Source organism: Cyprinus carpio, chromosome A18, assembly GCF_018340385.1.
Source record: "Cyprinus carpio isolate SPL01 chromosome A18, ASM1834038v1, whole genome shotgun sequence".
Taxonomy (NCBI): domain Eukaryota; kingdom Metazoa; phylum Chordata; class Actinopteri; order Cypriniformes; family Cyprinidae; genus Cyprinus; species Cyprinus carpio.
The window spans coordinates 21,067,110-21,082,187 of NC_056589.1; the positions used below are offsets into that span (position 1 = coordinate 21,067,110).

The following is a 15,078-nucleotide window of genomic DNA, read 5'->3' on the forward strand; positions in this document are numbered from 1 at the left end:
GCAGGTTTGTGTTATGTTTATGTTTTGCACATTTTAAATAAAAATATAAATAAACACTATAATAGTATATAAATATTTCTAAAATAAAAGTGTTATGAAAAATGATATATAAAAATTATAAAAATATATATTAAATAATTCTTATACAATAAGAATGATAGGAAAACTCATTGATATGACATGAAAATTCAAAAAGTAGGGTTTAAAGTCCTGTAGGACATTCTTTCATGTTTCATGTTGGCCAAAGCTAAATGTTTAACCATTTCTGCCTTGCTCATCTACCACAGGAGTTGATGGTAGAGGAGCGCAAGTCCTGCAAAGAAGCACTCAACAATCTTCTTGGGAAAGTGTATCAGCAAATCGTCATCAAAGAACTGTTTGTTCTGCATGGGGGTCCTAAACAGGTGTTTCTGAATTCTTTTCTGATGTGTTAGTGTCTGTGTGACTCCATACTGTAGATGCTTGTCATGTGTAATCTGTGATTTGCTGTAGGCATCATCAGGTTCCAGAGGTGGATGTGCTGGTGGGGGAGGCAAGGTTTTAACCCAAGCTCCCCCGTGGCTGAGGTGACTGTGTGGACAGTTGCTGTCTGATAGGTTAATGCAACCACAAGGTGTCCAGGCAGTGGCGAGGGCCATCCTAGAGGGGACCGGAGGTAAGGCTGAATTTAGTGAAGAGGTCAGATGGCTTCATACAAACAAGTGAAGTTGTCATTTCAACATCTGAAACTGTGTTTGAGGGAATGGAATCAAGTTTTCAAAACTAAATATTAAATATTGTCTACAGTAATTAAATCAGATTTTTTTTGTATGCCTTATTTGCTATTATTAATTTAAATGATTAATAATAGCATTATACCAGCCATTTATTTTGTTAATGACCTCAAAACCAATTTTAACTCTTATTCAGTAATGCAACCCTAAATAAATTACTAAAAATTTAGACATTTAAAATGTCTATAAATACCCCTTTTTTTTGTTATAATTTATGACTATATATCATTGATAACCTATTTGTCCTTTATGCCTTATGCATGATTCTAAATACATTTACATATACACCTGTGTTCCTGCTCTCAGTCTTTTGTTGTCCACAAATTTTAATGAGACACAATATCCTGGAACTGTGTCCTGTCTCCTACAACATTTACCCCCCAGGTAGATGCCTGGGTTAGAATGGATAGAGCTAAAAATAGGAATGATGAACTTAAAATAGGAGACATATCAGTGAGTGGGCAAGTGTGTTTTGCATATTCTGTAAACAGCACAGTGTCAGCAGGTTCAGCCAGTTATGGAATCATATATTTTTAATCGTAGTGGAAAAAGTGTACTCTCATCCAGTACATAACTAAAAAAATTCCCAATGTGATTCCAGTGAGTTTATCATGCCATTCTTTCAGTCATGTTTATCTGTGTTTCACATTTCTGACCAGCAGGTGGTGACTCTGACTGGTTGAAATGTGATGCTGTGGCCAAGATCCTTGCCGCCTGTCCTCACCAGTCTCTCTCTGCTAAGAGTTATTACAGTCAAGTGTGTCCACTGGTAAAGCAGTGTTCTCTTATTTCAGTCAAAAGAGAGAGCTTATTGCCATAATGGTGGTTCAGTAATTTTATTAATAGTCGTATAATGACAAAAGTAACAGTGTACTGTCATCTGTTTCCTAAAAAACTTTACAGTTTGTCTAAAATTGACTCCAATCATGAGATGTAATGCCACTGGATTAAGGTTCTGGAGCTTCTGCATTTCAAAGATAAGCTGACTGCACAGCAGGCGCTCACAATGGTCAAAGATCAGCCAGAGTTTGCACAGCTGACTAGCTGTATTGAGGATGTATATAAAGTAAGCAAAGCATTCTGTATTCTTTAATCACCATATAATTAATTATATTAAAAAATATATATGCAACTGCAATATCAAAATTTACATAAGAGCTTTATTTAATTCTGGTCAGATTTGTGTGGTGGGTAACACCAAACAGAATGTCTCTCATTTATGGTCAGTGTGCATTCTGAATATGGCACAATTTTTCTGTACTGTTTTGTGGAAAATTGTTATATATACGTCAGGTGAATATACCAGCCATTATAAGCTTATTGTTCGATGGATTAATTGGCCAATCTGATTAGCTAGATCAGTGCCTCTCAAGCCTGTCCTGGGGACCCCCAACCACTGTATATTTTACATCTCCATTTAACAGACCTGATTCAGCTAATCAGCTCATTAGTAGAGTCTGCAAGACTTGAAGTAGGTGTGGCATATTAGGGAGACATACAAAATGTGTCGTGGTTGGGGGTCCCCAGGACAGGTTGAGAAGCACTGAGCTACATGAACCTTATGTCAACAAAATAAACAGAGAGCTTTAAAATGAACAATGCATGGTTTTAAATGTTTAGTGATGAATTTGAAATCAATATTGTGTAAAATATTTAACACAATTGTGACTTTAAGTAACTTTGTGTGCATATCATTTGCTTTCATTAAATTAATCATAAATTATATCACTATAATGTCAACTATCATCTACCCTGAATTAGCATTTCCATAGTTTGGGGTTAGTAAGATTAAAAAAAAAATCCTTTAATACTCTGATTAAGCAATACATTTATGCATTAAATTGATCAAAATTGAAAGACATTTATAATGTTACAAAAGATTTATATTTCATTTTGTTCTTTTGAACTTTCTGCTAAAAATATTAAGCAGCACAACTGTTTTTTTTTTTTGCATTCTTAATAATAAGAAATGTTTCTTATCCTCCCATACTTTGTTTTGCGGTTTTCAGAGATCAACAACACCAAACAAAAAACTCAGACAAAAAAAAAGAAGAAAAAAAAAAGTTTTTTTAAGCATCAAATCAAAATATTAGAAAGAAAATTCAGCTTTGCCATCACAGGAATAAATTATATTTTAAAATATATCATAATAGAAAACAGTGACTTTCGACAATATCGCTGTTTTTGCCATTTTATCTTATCTTTTTTTTTTTTTTTTTTTTTTGATGAAATAAATGCAGCCTTGCTGGGTATAAGAAAACTTTGAATGGTGGTGTAAGTAGCAAATCATTATCATTACCTGACTCTCTTTCTGTGTGTTTTGGCAGTGATGAAGATGAGCAGGTCTCAGGTGAGCAGTGAAGAGTGCAATGTCTGGTGCAGCTATTGGGAGAGATGAAGGACAGTGACCTGCCTGGAGAGTTTGTCCTACTGCTACTGCAGGTGCTGACCTCTGCCAGTCTGGTTTCCAGTGTAGCTCAAACTATAACACATTAGATACACAAAGGTCCTAAAGATATTTTTATGACTCTAAAGCAAAAATTGAGGCCTACTTAAGTATTATCTTCTGCTTGACATAAAGATTTGGAATATTCCTTCCCAGAATTCTCTAAATAAATAGTTTTTTGCGGATGCTGTGAAAGTGGCTTGAATTTGAAAGCAGATGCTGAGGTCACCAGATTTTTTTTGCCTCCTTGAACATCTGATATGTCTGTTTCACGCTGTTTCTAGGATTAAACGGCTGTGGCAGCTGAGCAGGAGGATGTTGAGCAGGAAGTGGGCACCTCATCTATGACGCTACTGGAGTTAGAGCAGCACCTGCTGGGGCGTGTGAGTGGACATGGACAGAGACTGGCTCTGCTGCAGGTGTTGGCCATCATGTGTGAGGGTCTTCCATACACACAGCTGCTCCGCAAGCCCACTCAGGTGTGATATAGAAGAAATCATGCATACAATGTTATTTAAACATGAAATGGTTCCCTCTCTTCTCTTCCTTCAAAATCTTTTAAGCTGTTTTATCATTTTGTATTTTCTGCTCTTATTCAACTGAGGTTTTAATAGGGAAACATGGGCCGTCTAAAATAGAGCACATAATCTCCTGGCCAGATGTGTTCCATTTAACTCGCAACAAAGACTATCTTCTCTCTGACTGTTATTTAGGGCAGGTGTATGAGACTCTCTAGGCACAGTTATTATTATAAATTTTGCTGGTCAAGGAGGCATTGCAGAACAAGGACAAACTACTAACAGTAAGTGAGAAATATATGAATGTGTGTGTGTGTGTGTGTCTGTGTCTGTGTGTGTGTAATGGAGAGTCGTTCCATTAGATAAAACTGGCCTTGCATAAACGTTTTTAAATTATGTTTTCCATTATGTATGATATGAAAGTTAAGAGTGGTCATATTTACTATTGCTAAGCAAAAATTCACAGATTTCACAAAATTTACATTTTGCTAATGTGACCACACATTTCTCTATATACATAATATTTCCAGGGAACACATAAATATATACTTTGGATAATTAGAAAAGTCTCTGCCAAATGCACTGTATATATAAATACAATAAATTCTACAATATTACCATTAGTTTTATACATTATTATTATTATTATTGTAAAGGTGAAATATTCTAACTTTTTTAAAATATTGGAATGTTTATATATAATTATTATTTTAATATTATTATTTATTTTTGTATTTTATTCCTGTGTACCATTTCCATTTCATCTATCACTGTTTATTCTAAATGGCTGGTGAAATTTCCTTTACATCTAGGTTATAAATATATTTCCTCTTCTGTGTTTTTTTTTTTTTTTTTTTGGTCATTTTGAGTTCAAGAGTTGTGCTTTTATGAAAATAATCATAGTATCTGATAAACACTTATTCTCCCAGTATGCATTATTCTGTCTGATGCTAGAAGCCAGGTGTCATGTGCACATCTCTCCTGGGGTTCAGACTATTTTAGAATTTAGAATCTTCTTCCCTGGGTGACGCTGTTTATATGGGCCAGTGATTTTCAGTGTTCCTCTTTCTCCTGTGTGCTGTTGTTGAGGGTGGGTGAGGGTCTAGACCATGATTTATAAATGAGGTGGGATGTTTGGTGTGTAAAACCTCTTGCTTGAGGGCGCCTGAAGACTCTCATGGGATCTAGTTATGATGAGTGGCTTTCTGCAGTGTCTCTAATCTAATATTCTCTGTAATAAAAGCCTCTCCTTTGTCCTTTGCTTCATAAATACAACTAATTCACACTTAAACCTGGACACAGAGCATCACACTAATAGTGACAACACCCAGTAATCCAGTAACATGGTGTAGCTCAGGGAAGTCATTTTTTTCAAGTTTTTCCCCCTATTGATTCATTCAGTACGTTTTGAATATTTATTTTTATCAGTGTCTGGTTTTTTTTTGTCTTTTTTGATTGTGATTGAGGTATTAACACATAAATATGTTATCTGTTGCATTCATTTTTGGTTATTCTTTCATTCTTCTCACAGTCGCACCATTTCACCTCACGTGAACTCATTTAAATATCTTAAAACCGCAGGCCATAGACATGCTTTAATTTGCATTACTGTAAACGTGCTGAGAACTGAGCTAATGGCTCCTTGAAAAACTGTCAGCGATAATTAGACTAAGGAATTAATTAACTCTGCCCTAATTCTTTGCTCAGCTTTCAGTGAATTATTTCAATGTGTTGCAGCTCTTTCTGGAAAACCTGGAACATGAAGACTCCTTTGTGTATCTGTCTGCCATTCAAGGTAATTCATTCATTAGTTTAAGAAAGAAATCAACCTTAGAAATACAACAAAATATGACTATCACACCTGAATTTGCCTATTTTTATTACATGACTATTGATGGTTTAATAGCAAATTTTGATTTATTTGTAGATGTGACGGTATATAATAGAACAGCTTGGTTTTGACTGGCTGAATGAATTTGTTGTAAATGGAAGTAAATGAGAACAGACATTGCATTGACCTGATTTACTTTCCCAGCAGAACTCACTGTCAGCTTTACCTTGGCACATTACAATATGTGTTCAGTATTCTTAAAGAATACAGACAGTCAGTTAAACCTTTTTTTTTTTTTGTTAAATGACCAGATGTTTGCTTTGCCATAATGAATAGACAAAGCATCTGTTCCCTGAGCTCTTCAAAGTAGTCATTATATTAGTCCTCGTGATGGTTTCAGTTGAGTCTGAATAGAATTTAATATACAGGTGCATCTCAATAAATTAGAATGTTGTCGAAAAGTTCATTTAGTATTTCAGTAATCTCAAATTGTGAAACTTGTGTATTAAATAAATTCAGTGCACACAGACTGAAGTAGTTTAAGTCTTTGGTTATTTTAATTGTGATGATTTTGGCTCACATTTAACAAAAACCCATCAATCCACTATCTCAACAAATTAGAATATGGTGACATGCCAAGCTAATCAACTCAAAACACCTGGTTCACTAGGCTACACAATCATGGGGAAGACTGCTGACAGTTGTCCAGAAGACAATCATTGACACCCTTCACAAGGAGGGTAAGCCACAAACATTCATTGCCAAAGAAGCTGGCTGTTCACAGATTGCTGTATCCAAGCATGTTAACCGAAAGTTGAGTGGAAGGAAAAAGTGTTGAAGAAAAAGATGCACAACCAACCGAGAGAGCTGCAGCCTTATGAGGATTGTCAAGCAAAATCGATTCAAGAATTTGAGTGAACTTTTACAAGCAATCGACTGAGGCTGGGGTCAAGGCATCAAGAGACACCACACACAGACGTGTCAAAGAATTTGGCTACAGTTGTGGTATTCCTCTTGTTAAGCCACTCCTGAACCACAGACAACATCAGAGGCGTCTTAGCTGGACTAAGGAGAAGAAGAACTGGATTGTTGCCCAGTGGTCCAAAGTCCTCTTTTCAGATGAGAGCAAGTTTTGTATTTCATTTGGAAACCAAGGTCCTAGAGTCTGGAGGAAGGGTGGAGAAGCTCATAGCCCAAGTTGCTTGAAGTCCAGTGTTAAGTTCCCACAGTCTGTGATGATTTGGGGTGCAATGTCATCTGCTGGTGTTGGTCCATTGTGTTTTTTGAAAACCAAAGTCACTGCACCCGTTTACCAAGAAATTTCCGAGCACTTTATGCTTCCTTATGCTGACCAGCTTTTTTAAGATGCTGATTTCATTTTCCAGCAGGATTTGGCACCTGCCCACTCTGCCAAAAGCACCAAAAGTTGGTTAAATGAACCATGGTGTTGGTGTGCTTGACTGGCCAGCAAACTCACCAGACCCTGAACCCCATAGAAGTGGGTTAGGTGTCGTTGGTGTTGATGTGATTGACTGGATATGGGGTATATGCAGATGAGCTGAAGGCAACTGTCAAAGAAACCTGTTCTTCCATACCACCTCAACAGTGCCACAAACTGATCACCTCCATGCCACGCCGAATTGAGGCAGTAATTAAAGCAAAAGGAGCCCTTACCAAGTATTGAGTACATGTACAGTAAATGAACATATTTTCCAGAAGGCCAACAATTCACTAAAAATGTTTATTTTTTATTTTTTTTATTGGTCTTATGAAGTATTCTAATTTGTTGAGATGGGTGGGTTTTTGTTAAATGTGAGCCAAAATCATCACAATTAAAATAAATAAAGACTTAAACTACTTCAGTCTGTGTGCATTGAATTTATTTATTACACAAGTTTCACAATTTGAGTTGAATTACTGAAATAAATGAACTTTTCCACGACATTCTAATTTATTGAGATGCACCTGTATACTAAATCACTAATAATTATTTAATTTTGTTTTATATATACTACAATTTAAAATATTTTTTGGGGGGTCAGTATAAGATTTTTTATTTTTGTTTTGCATAGACACATTCAATCGATAAAAAATTGTTACAAAGCATTCTATTTCAAATAAATGCTTTTCTTTTAAAGGTTCTCTTCGTTTAGGAATCCTGAAAAAAAGAAAGAAAAATTATCACCGTTTCCAGTAAAATATCAACTGTTTTAAAAATTGATAATAATAAGAATTTTTTCTTGAGCAGCAAATCAACATATTAGAATAATTCTGAAGGATCATGTGACACTGAAGACTGGAGGAATGGCTACTGAATTTAGTTTTGCCATCACAGGAATAAATTACATTTTAAAAAACACAAAAATAGAAAACAGTTATTTTAAATTGTAATAATATTTCATAATACTGCTGTTTTCGCTGTAATAGTGACCAGATAAATGCAGCCTTGGTGAACAAAAGAGAATTCTTTTAAAAATATAAAAAATCTTCATGACCCCAGACATTTGAACAGTAGTGTATATTGATCAGCAGTTGTGGAGGATTTTCTTTGTATATGTGTCTTTTTCAGATATTACTGGATCAATCTTTGGTTATTTTAAGAATAGCTTTGTGATTTACAAAGTTGTTTCTGAGCCAGCAAACAGATTTAGAGTGATCTATTTTGGGTTGATTAGCTAAACCAGCTCTGTTTCCAACCAATATGATCTCACCTCTTGTCCATAAATAGTCATACAGGACCATCTAGACCCTTTTTTTTAGCTCTACTGAGGAATAGCTGAGTTAAGATTTTAATGCTCTGGCAGCCTGTGGTAGTTTTTATTCATCCAGTCTTAAAGAGGGTCTGTCAGACGTTCAGTCTTTTTTCAAAGCTGTTGATTCTTTTTTCTGTTTCAGTGTTGGCAGTGTTGGCTGTCTCTTTTCCTGAGCAGATTCTGCAGAGACTGCTGGGAGAGTATCAGACCGGGGCGACTGTGGGTTCCCCCAAAAGGGAGCGCTCCCTAGAGACACGCCTCAAAGTGGGTGAGGTTTTAATGAGGGCCATTGGTGAGCACAGTCACTGTCTGTAGTCTTTCTTTTTTATATTTCTTTCTTTCTGTCTTTCTTTCAAAATCATTTCTTTTAATAATCATGCTCCATTTCAGGACCTGTTTGTCAGATCTGGGCAGTGGCATATCCCCAGCACAAGTGTGCGGTTATTCATTGTGTCTCGAGATCATTCAGTCTGGGTGTGAGACATGTCGTCTTGGCCTGGCTCCTTAACACTAACAGACCGAGCTCTGAAAAAGCCCAACAGCTGCTACAGTCCGCTGAAACCGCACAATGAGTCTCACAGCTCTCTGTCACATTCATAGCGCCTTCACACACAGCAGGGGGCATCACACACTTCACCCGCACACTTGAGCTCAATTTACATTTTCAGCCCATGAGTATTATCTAATGGGACACTGATTTCAATTCCGAAATCCTTGATTTTGTAATAATTAAATATCTAACCACAACATTTCATAACGTACACATCCAATCCATAATTCCAAAAGTCCTTTTCCTGCATAAGTGTACCTCTGGTTTCTAATTAAACATGTTGCTTAATAAGGGGCTTGGACAGATGGCCACAGTTAACAAGAAGCACAGGATCAAAGAAGTGTGTTACACTTTTTCTCGCCCCTTCTTCCTCCCCTCAGACACACTTCTTTTTTCTTGTAGATCTAGTCCACAATAGCCATTAAAGCTCTTTTGATCTGTTTAGAGGATTGGTCGGCTGAAGAAGTGGATATTCATGTCTGAATAGGTCCTGGCACATGGGTTCTAGAAGGTTTTATAGAGTTTGAATGATATCTCAAACAGAGCCAGAAAAATCAGCGGTGGATAGCAAGACCCTCCTTTTCATATAAGCCAAAAAATCCAAGTTTAGTGACTTTGCTCATGCTGTAGGAACGTGCTTTGGACTTTCTCAGACTTTCACACTGAGATGGAGAGATTGGAAGAGGAATGGTGACTTCAGCTTTGTGTTTGATGTGTGTTCAGACTGGAGCTCTCATCCAGTCCACTGTATATGGGGTATTAGAAATAATTAGTTTTTTTTGGTTTTTTTTGTTTTTTTTTTATAATTTGAAGACTTTGTTTGTCTTTATATATGTCTAAATATCTGTTCAAATAAAAAAAAAATCTTGTTGTTTATTTTTTAGGTGATCTTGCTCCACACTATGGCTGCCCTCTGATTGGTGTGTTTTTTTTTTTTTTTAGGTGTTGTTGCTCTATAGTATTTATGAAGTCTGGTTGGTGTGACAAGCTGATGAAAAGCTGATTCTGAATGTCGTTTAGTCTGTAATTAGTTATTTTTAAGCAGATTCCCAAGGCTGCTTCTAGTCTGATGTCATGTGTTTTTGTGTGTGTGTGTGTGTGTGTGTACGTGTACACATGTACATCTCTCTACACAAGATTACCACGTCTAGTGCTGAGATCAGGTTTCTGCTATAGTGCAGCTGTGTGATAGATGGATGAATCTGAACTGCTGCAGTTTCACTGATTTGTTCTTTAAAATCAATTTCTTGACTATAAATCTTAATGTAGCAATTAATTGTGTATGTTTAAATGTAAAATAGCACTGTAAATGAAAATGTTCCAGTTTTAAAACCTTGACCATTCAAAATGATCACATTTTATTTTTAGAATTTTTAGAATTTTATCTTTAGAATTTCCAATTTAAAACTGAAAACAGTGACAATATTTGCATACTGAATCATGTTTGGTTTTCTGTCTTGAATTAATTTGCATTCTAAATTGATTTTTCTTTTTAAATAGTGACTTAACTATTTATAGCTGCCTGTAAAAGTGACACAGAATGTGTTTATTATCTGTTGTGTGTTGATTTTCATACACAGCCAACAGAAAACTGTAAGAAAAATAATGCTTTTTGTTCATTCTTAAAATTCCAAGATTGGTCTTATACTCCGCCTAGTTTCAGTGGCTGATGCAAACGTATTTTTACAGCATTTGTACAATTCACGACACTAATGACTCTTGTGAGCTGGTTAAATTGGTGAATATTTCTTTTTTTCATATGTAAGTGAAATGGACATTAATAAATGAAATATACCCAAATAGATACCCAGCCCTAAAGTACCATGCAACTACTTTTTATGCAGCAAATCCTAACAGCCTACCTGAGATTTTAGCATGAAATGCAGATCTAGTATTCTTTGATACTTGTGTGATATGTGAAATGTGTGACTGCTTTGCACAGTTGGGAATTAGTTTGTTTATTTTTTCAGTGCTTGTACATATGGTCGTTGAGAAAATCTGCTGTAAGGGGCTGAGCTGCAGCAGTGGTCTGATTAAGCATCTCTGTCAGTGTGACTGACTTGCTTATTTATGAAAGAGCCCATCTGCAACAGGCTTTTCTCCACCGTCTTGTCGATTAGCCTTCTGCAAACCCATGTGCGTGTGTTTAGACATCAATCAACCCTCTGCATTGACATTAAGATCAACTAGTGCAGCATTGCAGATCTTTATAGCCTGTGTATGTCCTTTGTATTTGACCTCTGTTTGTGTGCTGGTTCCTGCAGCTAAGCACATGTCTCACTGCCCTGATAAAGATGGACAAAGAAGCAGAGGTTCGAAGAGCTGCGGTGCACGTCATTGCTCTGGTTCTCAGGGGCCTTAGTGATAAAACCACTAAGGTGAGTATATTTGTGATCAGTTAATCATGAAACTCGTTATGTGAAAGTGAAAGTGACATGACATACAGCCAAGTATGGTGACCCATACTCAGAATTCGTGCTCTATATTTAACCCATCCAAAGTGCACACACAACCAGAGCAGTGGGCAGCCATTTATGCTGCAGCGCCCGGGTCCACCTCAGTCATGGTATTGCCAGCCCGAGACTCGAACCAACAACCTTAGGGTTAGGAGTTAAACTCTCTAACCACTAGGCCACGACTTCCCCAACATTATTGTGCAGTTGCTGGCATTAAAGGAATATATTTGGTAAAGCACTTGCATAAATTTTTTTAAATTAGTATTTTTATTCAATCTGAAAAATAAAATAAATAAAATAAATTGTTCTTTTGGGTGGGACTACTTTAATTAATATTGAGTAGTTCAAAAGATATATCTTTTGGTCGATTTAATGCATCCTTGCTGAATAAAAATAATAATGTATTTATTTCATTTCATTTTATGTAATCTTACTGAGCCCAACCCTTTTAAAAATTTATTTGGATTCTGTAAAATTGCTTTATTGATTTAAGGTTAAATTAAAAATACCATTTACAACATGTTTTTAAGTATTTTTAACAATTTCTTTAAAGGTGTGAAACCGCATCCATGAGTTCAAATTATTAATGTGCAACGACATTCGCATTTTTTCAGAATAATTCTGAAAACAGAAAGACATTCTCTGAGTTTACAGAATATGTCTTGTGTGTGAGGTTATGGAGTAGGTTGTTAGGTCTCCTGATCTGGTGTAATCACATCATCACACGTGTTTTGTGGGAGGAATTCTTCCAGCATCTGGACTGATGAGCAGCAGCTGTAATTTTCTACTCTCTTATTTAGAGGTCACCTGCTGTGTAAGACAACCAGTGCTCTGTCTAATCATCATTATCAGCAGACACCCTTGTTCCCACGGCCCTGATCACTTTCCCAACAATGGCTTTTATTTCAGATAATAGCTCCTACAGCTCATTTGGTACATGATGAATAAAATTAATACATCTAAACCATAGGATAACCATTTAAAAATATTTAGTTAATTTTACATTTTCAGAAGAACAGGTGGTCCTTGCTCATCCAAAAATTGTCCCTACTAGAGTGTTGTTGGCAAGACATAGTTGAAGTATTGATGTCCATAACATGAACTGTGCAGGAAGAGGTAATAAAGTTGAACTTTTAGGGTTAGAAGTTTGCTTTGAGTCCTTTTGTATGTTATGTGTTATGAATCACAAGTTTAGAGCTTTAATATTGTTAGAGATTACCTTATTAAACCCAAATAGATTTTGTAAAATAAATAATAATTAGATGATTAAAACATAATTACATTTTAACAAAATAAAGACAAAACAAATAAATAATAGAAATGAAATTTAAAATAATGTTCTTGTTTTTTTTTTTGTTTTTTTTTCCAAAATGTGTTTTATAAAAAAATATTTTTTGGTAATAACATTCTTCTTGAAAAGTATTTGTTTAATTTTGTAGAGATGCTGACATAAAAATGCCAGACTTTTAAACTTCATCTGTTTTGTCCTTTTACTACTTGACTTGGAACCTTTTGGGGTTTGTCCACATGAAACACATCTTAAACTCCCTCTATAAACACACATGAACTGATCCCATGAGCTCAGAGCCGACTGAACTGGCCACTGCTGCTGCAAATGACCTTTTATACTTTTGACAGCCTTATTTACAGCACCAGTGTCCACCCTAGTTAGTACCCTGACTCTTGAAATATTTGCACATGCACTTTATAGGACAGGGTTTACCAGACAGACACAGGCAGTGCTGTCCCTTGCATGCACCTTGGCATTGGCCTGTGTGCAAAGTCATATCTGTCATCACCGTCTGTTGGGTTTCCCAGGATGCAGCTTCACAAAGGTCCTTCTGGTATGAGGAACGGTTGTAACCCTGTACAGCTGTTGCAGTAAGTAATGAGATGGCCTGTCCAGGTAAACCATAAGTCACAATGCCTGGTGTTCTCTTAGTGTGAACATAAAACAGCTCATAAGCTCTCTCCTGCTATGAGGGAGAAAGTCAAGAGACCATCTGCCTCAAGAGACGTATACTGCACTCATTATTTTCTCTTCCTCGTTTGTTTGTTTTTTCTCACATTGAGTTGTACAGTAAAACAGTACATCTGCTTACTAAGTGTTTTTCTCTCTCCTTTTGCTTTTCAGGTTCTTGGGGATGTTTTACTGGAGCTATGTCAAGTGGGTGGTTAGGTCGGACCCAGAAGAGGTTCAGCAGAAACTTGAGAAAAAGATTGTGTTACTTCCTTGAAAAGTCCTTCAGGACTAACATAACCTCTTTATAGACAGAGGATTTCCTCCTAGATTTTCACCATACACTTGTGGTAAATGAAAGATTTATACATTTTCGGAGTGGGTTTTTTCACACCCATATTTTCATTCTCAAACCAAAAACCCTGTCTTAGCATTGATAAACTAGCATCATGGCTTTTGTTATCTGGTACACTGAGGTTAGAGGGCACCACAAGCTGTTTAAAGAGCGCTGCGGTAGCTTGTTTCCACTCTATTCTGCACTGGTGATAAAATGCCTGTTTGCTTTTTATCGAATGTTTGTGGTACATATAAAGACGGCTAGGTCATGACATCATTGTAAGAAGCGACAGGGCAATTAGTCATTCTCCTAAATTTCCCCCCTGCACAATACTGAAAATTTCCATTCATGTTAACCGTTTCTATGGCTTCCTGGGTCTGTACCAAAGCAGAGCTGGTTAAATACCATGTAAATTAAAATTTTAGAATTTACGCTAACTCAAAATGTTTCGGTATCTCTGAAATAAAATAAAAAGTTCTTATTTTTCCAAAGATGGTCTAATGTGTTTCTATTATTCTGTCATTAACAGTTTATTTTTCCCTTTGCTAGGACAGTTTTTAAATCAGTGTAAGTGTAAGTACTTGTCCGAACATCTGGGTTAGGTTGCAGTGACACAAGTTCCTGTGCTGTAAGGTAATAGAGGAGAGCCAACCATTCACCTGCTAAAAGTAGTTCAAACTGTATATATATATTAAAAAAAGCATTTGTGTGGGTATTTGTTTTTATTAAAGTCAATATGGATTAATCTTCACTAAGGATTGTAATGTTGAAAGTTCACCAAAAAAAAAAAAAAAAAAACATTTTGTCATTACTCACTCTCGTGTTGTTCTAAAACTGTACAACTTTCATTCCTCTGTAGAGGTGTAGAGATGAAATGTCTTTTGAATTTTGGAAGTCCTTTAATACCAAAACTGATTGGTTGCAAACATTCTTCAAAATGTCAGTCATACGGGTTTGGAACAAGATGGGAGGGAGTATATGATGGCAGATTTTTATTTTTGGGTAAACTATCCCTTTAAGTATTTCTGAGTGAAGCAGAAAAAAATGTAGGACATGAATTTTGAGGGGTTCAATTACAATGGAGCCAGACTTAATGAGAGTTAGCTAAAACAATATCTAAATGCTGAAGTTATTACATTTCCATTACAAAGAGAGACAGGGTTTTTGTTGAAATAATATACATAGAAGAAACATTCACCATTCACATTTTTTTTTTTTTTGTGTAGCACCTACTGCTCTGCAGATCTTTCGGAAGGATCCCAACAATTTGATGTATCCTTGATTATTTTAGTCCACCTTTAAGACTTTAGATTATTTTGTGACTTTGCATCAAAAACCTCAATGGTGATTCATGCTCAAAAATCAAGTTTATTCCGTTTTTATTAATCACAAAGAGGAAAAAGAAAAATGTTTCATGTCTCAGGCCTTCTTCAGTGTAGTACAGTAAACTACCT

The 15,078-nt window shown here is 36.0% G+C and overlaps 1 pseudogene; it reads left to right on the forward strand.

The window, feature by feature from the left end:
- The first annotated feature begins 293 nt into the window (after positions 1–293).
- Positions 294–14,939, forward strand: LOC109110509 (annotated as a pseudogene).
- Positions 14,940–15,078: the final 139 nt, after the last annotated feature.